Source organism: Corylus avellana, chromosome ca8 (assembly GCF_901000735.1).
Source record: "Corylus avellana chromosome ca8, CavTom2PMs-1.0".
Taxonomy (NCBI): domain Eukaryota; kingdom Viridiplantae; phylum Streptophyta; class Magnoliopsida; order Fagales; family Betulaceae; genus Corylus; species Corylus avellana.
The window spans coordinates 15017056-15032236 of record NC_081548.1 but is presented as its reverse complement, the minus strand read 5'-3'; the positions used below and the strand labels follow the sequence as shown (position 1 = coordinate 15032236).

Genomic DNA, 15181 nt, shown 5'->3' with positions numbered 1-15181 from the left:
TTGAGGTTTAACACTTTCAATATAGTCCTATCCTATAAGGATTCATTATATTGTGAGTGGTTTTTTATTATTGATAAGTTTTGCACAACGAAAAGACCACATCAACCTTGCACATCCATAATAAATATGATGAACTTTCTAGTAGTAAGCATGTAAAAGACATTTATAGGCCATATGCTTAAAATAATTTAATAAGTGAATAAAACATATATTCATTACAAATATTGAATGGTAGCATGGATATAAAATCATTGGGATTCGGGGCACAATCCCTAACACCCATGTCGTAATTCAATTGGCTGGAGACAATGCCTTATGAAGGAGAGGTCACTAGATCGAATCTCATTCTTCCCTTTCTCTCCCCTTGTGCGGACATGTCAAAAAAAAATTGTATTAACCTTTAAAATTTTCTTGTTGACCTTATGATTATGCATTTAATGTTTTAAACAATCATTTGGATGCATTTAATGCTATGGGTCTCCTTATGTTTCCTTACAGTTATAAGCCATTAGTTAACAAACCTAACCTTAACGACTAGAGTATTGCATTTGAAAATCATTTATTACAAACCAAATCCTATCAATGATGCCATCTTAACCAACTTTGAAGGTAGGAAAACGTCAAGGATTGATTCTGAAGATGAATTTTTCCAAATCACTACATTTGTCAACAAAATCATAGTACATTTATTTATTCAAGAAATTTCTTACTTGAAATCATGGATATATGCTTATTTTCTACCTAGTTTGTCAATTTCAGAAGCAAGCGATATTATATATTATAATATATTCTTTCTTTTCCTTTCTTCCCCCTACAAATTATATGATATCTTCTATTCTTTCTTTTTCTTTCTTCCCCCTACAAATTATATGATATCTTCTATTCTTTCTTTTTCTTTCTTCCCCCTACAAATTATATGATATCTTCTATTCTTTCTTTTCCTTTTTTCCCCCTACAAATTTTATGATATCTTCATAGAAGTGCCTCTTAAACGCATCCATATGAGCCGTTTGCAGACACAACAACACCATCAAAGATCCATCTCCATTAGGAGTTTGAAGGACTATTAAGTCTCCATCACAATCATGCACTCCCGGCTCACGTAAATTTCTTTCCCCTATCCAAAATCAATGCCGTAGATTGGCAGTGTCAACCAGCTCACCACCTCAACATTTTGGGTTTCCAAATAGAGGCCCTTCGGTTGCTTGAAAGCACGTCAAGTCATGCTGATTTCTCAAAAATTCAATAGTTGACTTCACGTACGTATCCGCCACTTTGTCGATGGCTTGTCTTATCCTTCTCGAAGCATAGCCTAATGGTTTGTTCATCAACTCTCCCACATGGCTTCTTGCAATAATATCAAGAATCATTCCCGAGATACCCTTGTGGTAGTGGCGGATTCATACGGTTCCTTAAGTCAACCCAAATAGCACATCTCCATATGTGTCCAGCCACCGTCTGGTACCGTGTGTAAGCATGATCACTGTCACTAATTTTACATGGTAGAATATTGATTAAATGATTAAATTTATTATTTTTTATTAGCTTAAATTTTTTGGACAAATGCGATTTAATATGATATCAGAATCAAAAGTTCTAAGTTTAAATCTTGAGTATTCACATGTTGGGTCTTATTTATTAATAGAAAGTTTGAGCCAACAAATGAGAGGGAGTGTTAGAATACAGATTAAATTTATCATTTTCTACTAATTTAAGTTTTTGAGAAAAATGATGATTTGAGATTACCCTCATTTGCCATGTTCTGGAGCTTTCCAACCTGGGTTTTGGAAAGCTTTATCATAACCACCATCTTCTCCTTCTTTCCCTCCTCTACACTATTTGATTGCCAGAGCACGACCGGTAAAGGGTTGTACAGGGTTGTACTCTGATTTGTCGAGGTCGGGAGCAGTCTGCGGTTGGGGATCTCTAACTTGTAATACTTTACGGTCAAGGAATGGCGCTGTCCCTAATGGCTCGCCCCGAGCAGGCCTAGACCACTCAGAAGCGAAGTGCAGGTTGCTTGGTCCATCAACAATAGCATGTGATATTGTTAGGCTGAGGCTAATGCCCCCACACTTGAACCTAGTGAGTTGCACCGACATTTTTGGCAATGCATGTATTGGGGCGTTGTAGTCTACACATGGGAAAAGGCAATCATACTCTGGAGATTTAGAGAAGTGGTCGATGTTGTCTAGTTTCGCCTCACATTCGGCTTCAAAGAATAGAATCCCCTCGGCATTGCAGTCCAGCTCGAGACGGCCTCCGCCAGTTGACCGTAGGCGGCTTGCTAGAGGATAGAAAGGCACCAATGCCCTGCTCAATGTGTCTTTAAGGGTGTTGGTAGTGGTGTCAGGTGGTGAAAGCCAGTTTAGCGCCGGACGGTAGAAATAGATTGTGGGAACATGAGTTACGGTGCCAATTTGATCCAATTCTGATAAGGGTAGGGGGCCGTTCCATGTTGCCTCTGATGGCTTCACTGTGTAGCAACCCATAAAGCTTACCGTCATTATTACCCTAAGGATGAGAAAACGTTGGGAATGGTTGTTTACGCGATTGTACTGCCGTTGGTTTATAAAGGCCAAATGGACATGGTTGTGGCTTGAAATTTCCTTCTTAGCCACAACCTTGACAACTAAAAATAATATTATTTTTCACATCTATTTATCACATTCATTCCATTTCATTCGGTATAAAATGAGTGAAGAATAACATTACTCAAGAACTAAAAATCAAAAGAGAAATACGACTATTCACACTCATTTATTATACTTATGTCACACAATTGATGTTGTATGTTTTAAGTGGCTACACTTTCATTTTTTTTTTTTAGTTGCTAACATGAGAAGTTACTTAAAATAGATCACGTTAACCGGTGTGATATAAGTGTGATAAATATGTGTGAAGTGCAACCTTACTCAAGAACAAAAAAGAGTAATTTTATATACGATACAAATATTTTACTTTTATTTAACTATGCTAGCGTGGTAGGGTATACTAGTTCTTGGATTAGTCCTTATAAAAAAGCCATATGCAATGGCTACTAAATCCTGCCACTTCAGCATAGTGGGATAAAAGTAGTATATTGATGTGGTGTACATCATTATTCCAGTAATGCTATTAATTTTTCACACCCATTTATCATACTGGCTCATGTAACGTGTTTTAAGTGGCTAATATGGAAAGCAACTTAACACATGTCACGTACGCTGGTGTGAAATGAGTGTGATAAATAGGTGCGAAGAATAGTTAATGCAACTTTTTACATCCATTTATAAATGATTTCATACTGGTTGACGTGACGTGTTTTAAATGGTTTTCTTTTTAACTTTTTAAAGTGACTAAGATGAAAAACCATTTAAAACACGTCACATGATATAATATAAAATGAATGCTACTCTTCACATCCATTAATAAATGATTTCATATTAGTTAATGTGATGTATTTTAAGTGACTTTTCTTTTTTTAATTTTTTAAAGTGACTAATATGAAAGTCATTTAAAACACGTCCCATTAAATAATATAAAATGAATACAATAATTAAATAGACCTAAAGGGTAGTATTAATCTTACTCAAATGAAAAAAACGTTTCACTCAGTTGCCGCAAATCGTGCATGCCGTTTGTTGAAATGACATTTACATGAGTGCGGTGGTTCCTTTACAAAGTTAGAATTTTCGTATAGTCCAACGGCGTATTTATGAGGATACGTCAAATGTTAAAAAAGTTATACTTGAGCCCTCCAAACTTTTAAATTATTGTAATTTAATCACTTTGACTTTTTTTCTCCAAAATATCCCCATCCCAAGTTAAAAAAAATAAAATAAAATAAAATTAAATTAAGAGGTGTCTGGTCTAGGGTGGCCGAAGCCACCCCTAGGCCCAACTGGGGTGGCCGGCCACCCCTTAATTTTTAATTTTTAATTTTTTTTTTTAACTTGAGATGGGGGCATTTTAGAAAAAAAAAAAAAAAAAAAAAAAAAGCCAGAATGGTCGAATTGTAACAATTTGAAAGTTTTTTGTTGGGGGGTCAAGTGTCACTTTTAAAACATTGGAGGTCAAAGTGCAAATGGGTAGATAGTTCGGGAGGTAAAATGTATTTTCCCATATATATATATATATATATATATATATATATAGAGAGAGAGAGAGAGAGAGAGAGAGCATTCACATTGAAGATATTAGGTTAATTTCGGATTTTGTTAAGTTACTTGTCATAAATTGATTTTAGGAAGTAAACAATTATTTGGACTTGCCATGATGACCTATAAATTATTTTTAATACTACATGAGTAATTTGTAATTTATGCCAACTACATGGACCTATAAATTATTTATTATATCACAGGGAGTGATTTATAATTTAGGTTAACCACAAAGACCAATTTTACTTTTATCCCTGTATTGAACGATGTGCACTTTGTTTGTTATAAAATAATAAAATAATTTAATTATTCATAATTTAACCAGCTAAGATCAACTAGCAACAATCTCAAATTATTATTTAGGATGGATAATAACACAGAATATATTTATGTATAAAATAATATCTCATATGACTCACATAAATACTTATTATACATATCTTATATCTTTCCATTACACACTTTTTTCAAGAGTTTCAAAGAACTCTTATGAAGAGATGGATCTTTGTAAGTTACAATGCGAATTAGATAAGAGCATTATGGAGAAGAAAAAACCACAACCTAATAGAGAATTAAATAACAAAATAAAAGGAGCTTAATTCGTTGGGGTATAAATATTTTGTAATAACTATTTGATTAAATGGGTTATGGTGTTTCATAGTAAATTTGGTAACAAGATATTTATGCAAGTAATATTTTTACGGAAAAGTACATATATTCCCCCACAAATTACCACCACCCTTTAATCTTATCAAAATCACCTCAAAACTATTGTGGCAGGCTTACCTGTGGTAGACCAAACTGTGGCATATTTGTGGTAGTTAGGTTGGAAGGCTGTGATTTCGAGTAATTCTAGGTGGCCTACTTGTGTCTCACTAAGAATGATGTGGCTATTAAAATCATCATTTGATTAAAATTCAATCATGATCAATCACAAGCCTAATGATAATTTTAATAGTCATATCATTCTTAGTAAGACACAAGTAGGACACAAGTATGCTACCTACAATTACTCATGATTTCAAGTTAGGGGTTTTAAACCTCAAAAGGCTAACGTGAAATAAAATAAAAAAGCCGTCAAAAAATTCCATTTACATTCTTTCTTCTTTTTTTTTTTTTTTTTTTACCCAAACTGTATTCTCTCTCTATTTTCTGACCATGCTCAGAATCGGCGCTCCATTGGCTGTAGTACCTACCAGGGCTGAGGATCTTGGTGAAGGAGCCAGGATTGAACCTCTACCAGCCGCTTATCTGCTCAAAGGTTGATTATTTTCTGCGTTATTTTCTCTGTTTTCTTTTTCTACCCAAAGCCAACGAGATTTGTTTTCTTTTTCTACTCAAAATCGAGGATTTGAGAGTTGGTATTAGATGAGAGTGATTTTCTTTTTTGGTTTTTTTACTGAACTCAACTACTTGATTGTTCACTATTCAGTGTTTTCTTTCTAATTTTAATTAGTTATTCAATTTGTTTTAAAAAACAATTCTTTGTGTTACACAAAAAAGAAAAAAATTGGATTACCGATTCGTGCTGTGACAAGTGTGTTGAGGAAATAAATCTGTGCAACGGTCATAAAACAATTGAGAAAGGCAAATCCCCAACCAGGAACGTTAACATTTCTTCTACATAAATAATTTCCATATATAGAAGATATTAACATTAATTTACAACGGCTATGTAACCCAATTTTTATGTATAAATACCCCATCATGTAAATCGATTGATATCAAGTAATACATACTAAATTTCTTCTCAGTTTAGTTTTTATCATGGTATCAGAGCATAGCGTAGATTCTGAGAGAATGAAAAAACTCTGTTTCTGCAATTGAAAAACAGAGTCTTGTTTTTTTTTTTTTTCATACTTGCTGCACTTCAGTTTTTTTTGTTTTTTTTTGTAGCAGTGTCTCGGCAATATCTAGCCCGATTACTTTGGGTGCTAGTCTCAACCGTTTTTCGCCTATCAGAAGTTGTCCTCCACTCGTCACAGTGGTCCTCATTGGTGAAAAGCCACTATTTGATCGTCAAGCTAGCGACCCAGTGGTCCTTGTTGGTCAGAGGCCGCCAATCCACGCCCCAAGGATTTTTTCTGCTTCAATCCTTGCTCAGAGGCCCTCCCCGCTCCAACCCACTCGATCAGTGTTTCTACTTCTTCTCTTTCTCGGCTTGTTCCAGTCTGACAACACTAGCTTCTGCCAGTTTCGATTCACCTCCGCTGCCCATCACGTCCTTTGATTTCTGTGCATTCTGTAATTGCACGAAGAAGAAGACCTCCTTTTGGCTTTTAGGTAAATCGTTCCTTTATCCCTTTCCTTCCTTTTTTTTTAGTTTTATTTTTCTTTTATTTTATTTTTTATTGGATCCCTAGCCCGTAAGTGAAACCCATTAAACCATTCATTTTGTTTTTCACTAAACCTACACACCAGACTAGTAGTTTACTCATTTTTTATTTTTTATTTTTTGTCCAAGCCCATTTTATCTATAGAAGCCCACAATCCAATCTGCCTCCCTATTATACTACATGTAGTTTAGGCTAGTTACACATCACCCTAAGCTACAAGTAGTTTAGTGTCAATGAAAAAAAAAAATGACAGAAACCACCACTTGCACAGCCTTCGCACCTCCTTCCCAAGATCCCAATCATCATCTATACCTCCACCATTTTGACCATTCAGGTGTGGTATTGGCCTCTCAATCTCTCAATGGAGAAAATTATCAAACATGGAGCCGAGCAATTACTATGGCTCTCAGCACCAAGAACAAACTCGAATTTATTGATGGGACCATCTCTCCACTAGCAACCACCTCCAAAGATTTTCCGCAATGGAGCCGTTGCAACAATATGGGTTGGATCTTAAAGAGTGATTTTCTCTAGTGAATGGTCATCGCATGTTTCAGCTAGAGCAAGATATCAGCACCCTCGTTCAAGGCACCATGCCTATCGCCACATACTTCACAAAACTAAAAGGGTTATGGGATGAACTATCCGCAATTAAACCCAGCACCCCTTGCACCTGTGGCTCACTAAAAGAGGGCTCCAACTTCAACAATGTCAGCGTACCATAAAGTTCCTCATGGGTCTCAATGAGTCATATGCAGCTGTTCGGGGACATATTCTCTTAACCATTGCCTTCAGTCAATCGTGCATATGCCTTGGTCCTTCAAGAAGAACGCCAATGCAACATTACCAACCCACCCACCATTTAAGGCATTGCCTTAGCTGCAAAAGCTACTTTACCACCACGGAAGGACAATCGATCTGGCTTTCAGAAGAAGGAAATACCAAAATGCACTTATTGCTGTCGTGATGGTCATACTACTGAGCGGTGCTACCAACTTCATGGATTCCCTCCTACTCGTTGCAAGATTGACTCTGGCTCAGGCACTAGTCCTAAGCCCCGTTCTCATCAAGTTTCCATTACCAGCAGTCTTCCTTTTACACATGATAAATGCCAACAACTACTTGCAATTTAGAATAATGTTACTCCACAACAGTCCATGGCCCACCAAACAGGTAGTACCGAACCATCTCTCTCAGGTACGTCTTCTGTCTTATGCGATGATTCATTATAGATTCTTGACAATAGTGCTACTGATCATATGGTTTGTTCTCCCACTGCCTTGACTTAATCCTATTCTGTTCATGGCCGTACTGTCCAATTACCTAATGGCTCATATGCATTCGTAACACACATTGGATCCGTGACTTTTTCCTCATCACTCGTTCTTCATAATTTCCTTTGTGTTCCTACTTTTCACTTTAACCTCATTTTTGTGTGTACACTATGTCACACATTGCATTGTCTCATTATTTTTTCTTTTGCTTTTTGTCTCATCCAGGACCTTTGCTCGATGAAGATGAATGGTTTGGGCACTGTGCAAGATGGTCTGTATTACTTCACCAACACAAGACCCGCAAGGTGTGAGATGGCAAAGTCAACCCCAAAGCTTTGGCATCGCCGATTAGGTCACCTCTCCAATAAAGTTTTGTCTTTTCTTTCCAATAATATATCTGAAATTTGTAGTTCAAATTCAGAATAATGTCTTGTTTGTCCTTTAGCAAAACAACTCGTATTCCATTTCCAACTAGTCAAATTTCTTCTACCACTCCTTTTGCATTAATACACATTGATATTTGGGGTGGTTACCGTACTCCTTCCATTAATGGGGCACATTATTTTCTGACCATTGTTGATGACTACACCTAATGTACATGGGTCTATTTCATGCAACATAAATCTGAGGCTCGCTCTCTTCTGCAATCTTACATTAATCTTGTCGAAAATCAATTCTCGACCACCATCAAAATAATTCATAGTGACAATGGTCCTGAATTCACTATTCCATCATTTTTACTCTGACAAATGCATCATCCATCAAACTAGTTGTGTCTTTACTCCACAAGAAAATGGTGTTGTTGAACGCAAGCATCATCACCTTTTCAATATGTCTTGAGCCTTACTCCTTCAAGCCCACTCGTTTTTGGGGAGATGCTATCTTAACTGCTTCCTATTTGATCATTAGAACTTCTACTCCCCTCCTATCTGGCAAAACTCCATATGAGAAGTTGTACAACTCGAAACCTCAATACAATCACTTACGAGTTTTCGGTTGTTTGTGCTTTGCTTCAACTCATTACCAAAAACCATCAAAATTTGACCCTCGTGCTATACAATGTGTCTTCCTAGGTTACCCTTATAGTCAACAGGGATATCGTCTATATGATCTTGATCACCACAACACCTTCATCTATTGTGATGTATTTTTTTATGAAGATCAATTCCCCTTTGCCCAAACCACCCCTAAGCAATCTTCGCAGGTCTTACCTATTCCTTTTGACCTTCCTGATGATGTCCTTACCCCCTTGTCACTTGTCATTGAAGCTTCGGTTGCCCCTTCTGCCACTCAGACTACCTCTTCCCCACCTCCAGTTACTCGGCGATCTACTCGGTCGACCCAGCCACTTGCATACTTGTGTGATTTTCATCTTGTACAGGCTTTACCGTCTCGTACCACTCAATCATCTGAGTCAGTGTTGGTGCGTTCCTCAGGTACCCCTTACTCTCTTGACGCTTTTTTATCTTATGCTTGTCTCTCTAGCCACCATCATGCATTTAGTGCTGCTATTTCTCTTGCATAAGAGCCAAAGTCTTTCTTGCAGGCCATGCAGGATTCCAAGTGGCGAGATGCAATGCGCTCTGACCCCTCTTCCACTTGGAAAGAAACCCATTGGCTATAAATGGGTTTACAAAATAAAATATCACCCAGATGGTTATGTGGAATGATATAAAGCTCGCTTAGTGGCTAAATGTTACAACCAACAAGCTGGCATTGATTATATGGAGACCTTTGCTCCTGTTGCTAAGATGGTCACTGTTTGCTCTTTCCTCGCCTTTGCTGCCTCCTACAGCTGGCACTTGCATCAACTTGACGTCAACAGCGCCTTCCTTCATGGTGACCTTGATGAAAAAGTCTACATGCACCTTCCTCCTGGTTTCGGACGAAAGGGGGAGACTAGAGTTTGCAAACTCAACAAATCCCTATATGGGCTTAAACAAGCTTTGAGACAATGGTATGCAAAATCTCTTCCACTCTCATTAGTGCAGGATATAAACAATCAAAGGCAGACTACTCACTATTCGTCTGATCCCACAAAGGTAACTTCATAGCCATTCTTGTATATGTAGACGATATTATATTGGTAGGCAACAACTTGGAGCAGATTACTAAACTTAAGAAACATTTGGTTGACCATTTCAAACTCAAAGATTTGGGCAACCTAAAGTATTTTCTGGGTATTGAAGTGGCTCGTTCAATGAAAGGCATCTTTCTATCACAAAGAAAGTATGCTCTTGAAATACTTGAAAATACCAGCTTTCTTGGTGCCAAGCCTAGCAAATTTCCTATGGAGCAAAATTTAGCATTCAGTAAACATGATGTAGACCTCATTGCTGATCCCTCATCATATCGTCAACTAGTTGGTAAGTTGATTTATTTAACCATTACCAGACCAGATTTGCCTACGCAATGAGGGTGTTGAGTCAGTTTATGGACAAACCACACACATCCCATTTAGATATAGCACATAGAGTGTTACGGTACATCAAGCAGTCTCCAAGACAAGGAATTCTCTTATTAGCTAGAAGCAACATTCAATTACACGCATTTTGTGTTGCAGATTGGGCACGATGTAGAGACACTTGATGATTAGTCACTGGATATTGTATATTCCTTGGAAGCTCACCAATATCTTGGAAAGCGAAAAAGCAAACAACAATATCTTGTTCTTCAGCTAAAGCAGAATACAGAGCTATGGCCTCAACCTGTTGTGAAATTACTTGGTTGAAACAACTGTTGGCGGGCCTCCATATCTCACATTCACAACCAGCAAAATTGTATTGTGACAACAAGGCGGCCATCCACATCGCCTCGAATCCTGTCTATCAAGAGAGAACAAATCATATAGAGATTGATTGCCATCTCATTTGATAAAAGCTCTAGGATGGCATAATTCAAACTTTTCACATACCTACTACTCAACAACCCGCTGATCTATTTACTAATGCGCTAGGTTCAACACAATTTCATTACCTACTTGGAAAGTTGGTTGTCATGAATATCCACTCCAACTTGAGGGGGAGTGTTGAGGAAATAAATCTGTGTAACGGTCATAAAACAATTGAGACAACCAGCAATGTTAACCTTCCTTCTAGATAAATAATTTCCATGTATAGAAGATCTTAACATTAATTTACAACGGCTATGTGACACAATTTTTATGTATAAATACCCCATCTTGTAAATCGATTGATATCAAGTAATACATACTAAATTTCTTCTCAGTTTATTTTTATCAAAGTGAACTCTTTGGGCTTTAAAGAGAAGATTTTCGAGGAATTTTGATGTTAGAGTTCTCTAATTTGTCATCCTTGAAGAGTTGAAGTTGCTTCGATCAGTAGATCTTCTTTCCAAGTTGACCTGTTATCTGCTTGGCTTCGAAGGGTCCAAATGACCAACACCTCTGCCCACCGGCGCCATGTTCCAACCCTTTGAGGAGGCCAAGAAGAAGCTCGATCTCATCCCCACCATCCCACACCTCTCGCTCGCAAGAACTACTCTGACGAGTGCGAAGCCATGATTAACGAGCAGATCAAGTGGGTTTTTTGTTTGGATTTCATCACTTTGAATCTTTTACATGTTTTGTGAATTCATTGGGTGGATGGGAGTTCACGGCCAAAAGGTTTGTTTTTGACGGGAGTTAAACAGAATTTTTTGACGTCTTTTTTATTTTATTTCACGTTAGCCTTTTGGGGTTAAAAACCCCTAACTTGAAATCCCAACCTTCCAACCTAACAACTGCAGATATGCGGTAGTTTGGTCTACTGCATGTAAACCTAGTCCAAAACTATTAAGAACCTATTTGGATTGCATTTGAGAAATAGAGCTTTTAAGTCAAAAAAATCAAAAAGCTTTTGGACAAAAGCTTCATTTTTAAGCTTTTGCCAAAAATGCGTTTTGACAATTTTTAGGCTTTTTGTACCTTTAAAAGCGCTTTTAATTTTTTTTTCCAAACAAGTACTTTTTTTTTTTTTTTAAAAAAAAAAACGGACTTTTTGAGTGTTAAAAACACTTTAGGTTCCTCAAACACAATCCCAAACAAGCCCAAATTGTGTTAATGTCTCTCCGAAAATATCAAAACAATATCAATGTGCCCTCAATAACATAAATAATCTTCATAAAATTTAAAAAATTTCTTAAAATTATAACAAAAAATTAAAACTAAAAAAAAAATCTGAAAATTTAAAAAGAAATTAAGAAATGAAAAACCAAGCGGGTCATTTTTATTTTATTGTTTTTATTTTTTTTTTCATTTAAAAAAAAAATTAAACTTTTTTTGTGTTTTACTTTTTTAATCTTTTTTCCATTTTTTTTTTTGTCGAATTTATAAGGATATTTTGTCTTATTGATCATTTTTTAAGGTCATATTTATCTTTTTGCTCGCCTTGGGCGACATTGACATTTTTTTAGTAGTTCAAAATAGATATTGACACAATTGATAATTTGGGTGACATTGACAATGATTGGTAATTTGAGAGACTATGTGTACTTTTCCCTAATTTTTATTAAAAAAACACCAACATATTTTATATATGACCTAATACTTAGTAAGAATGTCTTTCATAACTTAATTTGGCTTTATCATTAAAGTCATAGTACCCTAAAGTCCTTAGGTTTTTACCATAACGCAGCCTAGCTAGAACAATGTTTTTAACAAACTTAGTAGTTAGACGGCTCGTTGTAGGAAAATGTCTAAGATTGGCATTTTATGCATTATAAATATGCCAAAATAGCAAGCAATGATCCCTTAATTCTTTGTGTCATTCTCAACAAATTGCTTCAATGGTTTACATTGGTTTAAATTGAAAATATCTACCAACTATTATAGAAAGATATTAATAGAAATTAGGATCATAATAGAATAAAAATAAAATCATAGAGAATAAAATCTTATAGCATATCAGAAGTTTTTATCTTTAGCATAGGGCTCAAGCTGAGGTGAAGATATATTGCTTGCCCAACGTACATAAGTCTAAATGAAGGACACTGCAAGATGCTCTGCTTGTCAAAATATTTGCGAATTGTTCTCTTGTCTTCACATATGTTGTGCAAATAATACTTTCTCAAAGTGTTTTCTTTGATAAAGTGTAGATCAATTTCAACATGTTTGTAAGGCCCCCAAAATGGAATCGATTAATTCGATCCATCTTGGAATAGTTACTAGCAATATCTCCAGACCAATTAACTGATAATTGACTTAAAACATAACAGAGCAAACATAAGTGAAAAACATAAATATATGATCTGAGATTACTATAATCATAAATATCCACAACTATCATCAATTACAAACTTGAAGCCTTCAATAATACTCTAAATACTAACCAAACATAATAATGTGAAACATTCGCGTCGCATCATCATCCTAGCAAACTTTCTCACTATATACCTGGTCAACCTGCTAAATCGCAAATAATTGTGTATGTCCATGACTTAGTAAGAAAATATTACAATTGAGTATGCAATGAGCCAATAAGTAACAATTTAAAATTTTGAAATAATAAACATGGATTTTCACAAATATGACAGGTGTTGCCTCTATTACTATGCCATAAAATGTTATTTATTTTAAAGGAGTACATGCATAATTCTAGTAACAAGCACATAATTTTTGATGCAGAGAAATAATGCTTTATAACAAGTCATAACTATCCACTCTATGGTCTATCCAAGCCTTTAACTCCTTGGTAGGATGGTGTTGTCCCGAGGTACTTGTAATACAATACTCGTGCCTCGAATATCATACGCTACCGTCTATACACTAGTAGCAAGATTGATTTTGACTTCGGGTAGCCCATGCCACTAATGATGTCCCTCTCGTAGTGACCCACCATTCAAGCATGGTTGTGCTGGTCACAAAAACCATTGGATCCCAAGCTAAAGACAAATAATCAAACCTCTGTGACCCTAGGGTCAAGCCTATATAGTAAGCACATAGCCATTTATATTGTACGTACCGATGTACCATATCATATGATGCAATTATGGTTCATTAATCATTTTTAGCATTTATCTATATTTATGAAAGTATTATGCTCATAACATATTACGGAAAAATGCATGCTTAGTCTAGTGACATATCACATGCTTTTAATTGAAAACGTTGAAGTATTTACTTACCTCATCCGCCAATCCAAGTAAATACATACACAGCTCCACAGACTTCCCTTCTTAAGATAACATAGCTCTTATCCCGATGACTTTTGCATCACACTCAACTTCAACTAGCTTGTCAAAGTCAAGTAAAGCAAGTAAAGAAGCTATGCATACCTTCTCTTTGGTGATTGAGAAGCTTCGCTCGGCTTCTTCACCACAATGGAAATTTCCCTTCTTTATACACTCAGTGATCGATGCTACAATACTGCTGAAATTCCAACCAAACCTTCTATAGAAAGTTGCTAACCCATGGAAAATTCTCACTTCTCCCACTAACTTGGGTGTTGGCCATTCTCGAATTACTCACACCAAGGAAAAGTAACTGATCCATCATAAACCTACATTTCTTCAAGTTGATAAACAACTTGTTGTCACGGAGGACTTGCAACGCCTTCCTTACGTGATCCAGATGTGAAAGAATACAAGGATCGTGTTCTACCTCCAATCACACAATTAACAAGATAGATAATGCAAACACATAAATAAACATGCACAATAGAAATTAAAACATCACAATCACAACACCAAAACTTGTTGATGAAGTGGAAAATGATGAGCGCTGAATGTTGCACATTTAAGTCCTTTAACTCGTATATGTTAATTCCTTAGCATTGTTATTTGTTTGATTTTATGTTGTTTTAGTCTTTTCAAGTGTTTAAGAAAGATACAAGAAATACCATTGATTTTGGGCTTAAAACGCACTTTGAAAAGCTACTGGCAGCAATAGGATCGAGCCCATAGCAGAAGAGCTTGAGCGCACAAGCACTCGAGTGTACAAGAAGAGGGGCTCGAGTGCAGCTGCGCTCGAGTGCACATGCACTTGACTGCATTACCATGGGCCGTAGCGCACTCGATTTTCCAAAATGCGGCAGGATCTCCAAATCCACCTGGGAAAGGGTTTTTACTCTCCTAGACCAAGTAGGAGACTGTCTACGATTTTTCTAGGACTTTTATGGTTTTTAGGGTTCGTCTACTCCTATAAATAGATAAGCCTAGTAGAGAGGTGTGCTTAGTTTTAGACAGAAATTTCTTCTTGGAGGCTTGAAGAGTTGAAGGGAAATAGATCATGCCAGGAGTCTATCTCAGCACCACGATGAGCAACTAATTCGTAATAGGGCATTGATGTAGCCCTTTCCAAGTAACAATGGTTTAATTGTATTTTAATTTGGAATTTTCTATATGCATGATGGTTGTATAACTATAAGAATTGATCTTATTGTTTATATTCAATCATCATAAAATTCTTCTCTTATCTTAGAAAGTCTTTTAT

At 36.3% G+C, this 15181-nt stretch overlaps 1 pseudogene; it reads right to left on the bottom strand.

The window, feature by feature from the left end:
• Positions 1 to 926: 926 nt before the first annotated feature.
• On the bottom strand, positions 927 to 4952 carry LOC132190930 (spermidine hydroxycinnamoyl transferase-like; annotated as a pseudogene).
• Between the last annotated feature and the right edge of the window lie 10229 nt (positions 4953 to 15181).